This window comes from Malania oleifera, unplaced genomic scaffold (genome assembly GCF_029873635.1).
Source record: "Malania oleifera isolate guangnan ecotype guangnan unplaced genomic scaffold, ASM2987363v1 ctg263, whole genome shotgun sequence".
Lineage (NCBI taxonomy): Eukaryota > Viridiplantae > Streptophyta > Magnoliopsida > Santalales > Ximeniaceae > Malania > Malania oleifera.
The window spans coordinates 57,085-59,002 of record NW_026651819.1 but is presented as its reverse complement, the minus strand read 5'-3'; the positions used below and the strand labels follow the sequence as shown (position 1 = coordinate 59,002).

Here is a 1,918-nt window from a genome sequence, read left to right as displayed (position 1 = left end):
GAGCACTAAGGAAAAAGAGCGTATTAGCCATGGAGAATGGACAAGATAATGTGCAGCCACGCGCCTTGAAGGATTATGTGCGACCAGTTGTGAATGACAATTATTCGGGTATCAGACGCCAGCCCATTAATGCCAACAATTTTGAGCTCAAACCCGCATTAATTAGCATGGTGCAACAGGCCCAATTCAGTGGATCGCCACTTGATGATCCCAATATCCATCTGGCGATGTTTTTGGAGATTTGTGATACTGTGAAGATCAATGGTGTTACTGAAGATACCATTAGACTGAGATTATTCCCTTTCTCTTTGAGGGACAAAGCAAGAGGTTGGCTACAGTCGCTACAACCTGAAAGTATTACTAGGTGGCAGGACATGGCAGAAAAATTTCTAGCTAAATTCTTTCCACCTACAAAAACAGCTCAACTCAGGAGTGAGATTGGTCAATTCAAGCAACATGATTTTGAATCACTTTATGAAGCATGGGAAAGGTATAAAGATTTGATTCGACGCTGCCCACAACATGGATTGCCTGATTGGTTGCAAATTCAAATGTTCTATAATGGATTAAATGGGCAAACGCGGACTTTAGTTGATGCTGCATCTGGGGGAACTTTGATGTCAAAGACACCTGAGGGTGCTACTGCTCTTTTGGAAGAAATGGCTTCAAATAACTATCAATGGTCAACTGAAAGAACTATGGCTAAGAAAGTTGCTGGAATTCATGAATTGGAGCCGTTTGCTGCACTTTCAGCTCAAGTTGCTTCTTTGTCTCATCAGATTTCATCTTTGACAACCCAGAGGATACCACAAGGTGCAGAATATGTGGCAGCTACAAGTAGGACAGATTCGAGTATTGGAGCGAGTCAAGAGCAGGTTCAATACATCAATAATCGGAACTACAATTATCGTGGTGATCCTTTGCCACAATATTACCATTCAGGGCTTCGAAATCATGAGAATTTGTCTTATGGAAATACAAGGAATGTGCTGCAACCTCCTGCAAGATTTGAAAGTCATCAAGGTGAGAAGAAGATGTCACTTGAGGATGCCATGATATCTTTTGTTGAAGAGACAAAAGCAAGGTTTAAAAAGACAGATGCACGACTAGACAACATTGAGACTCATTGCAACAATATGCGAGCCACTATGAAGAACCTTGAAATACAAATTGGGCAACTGTCCAGGACTATAAATACCCAACAGAGAGGAACTTTTCCTAGCAACACAGAAGTGAATCCTAAGGAACAATGCAATGTCATCACACTTAGGAGTGGAAAAGAAATTGATAAATCACCAGCAAAGGAAACCATGTCCACACCTACACCTGAAAAGAATGGCCGAAGCAAGAATAAAGGGGAAGAAGAGGAGATTGTGGATGATACACCAAGAGAGACTGACACGCCACCAACAATTTCATTTCTTGACAATCCTCCTATTCTCTCTACTCCACTTCCTTATCCTCAACGTTTTCAAAAACAAAAATTAGATAAGCAATTTTCTAAGTTTTTGGATATTTTTAAGAAAATTCACATAAATATTCCTCTTACAGATGCCTTGGAACAAATGCCAAACTATGTCAAATTCCTAAAGGACATCATTTCAAAGAAAAGAAGGTTGGAGGAGTTCGAAACAGTGAAGCTTACCAAGGAGTGTAGTGCTAATTGCCTCAAAAATTAAAAGATCCAGGGAGTTTTACTTTGCCTTGCACTATTGGAAATTTATTTTTTGATAAAGTTTTTTGTGATCTTGGAGCTAGCATTAATCTTATGCCACTTTCTATTTGCACGAAATTGGGACTTGGAGAGATGAAACAAACAACCATTTCTTTGCAACTAGCAGACCGATCCATCAAGTATCCACATGGAATCATAGAAGACGTATTGGTAAAGGTGGATAAATTTATTTTTCCTACTGAT

At 39.6% G+C, this 1,918-nt stretch overlaps 1 non-coding gene across 1 annotated transcript; it reads right to left on the bottom strand.

Annotated features, from left to right (window-relative positions):
* Nucleotides 1-422: 422 nt before the first annotated feature.
* On the bottom strand, nt 423-529 carry LOC131147146 (small nucleolar RNA R71). Its single transcript, XR_009134632.1, has one exon. It is a non-coding gene; the product is annotated as a small nucleolar RNA R71 (small nucleolar RNA).
* Nucleotides 530-1,918: the final 1,389 nt, after the last annotated feature.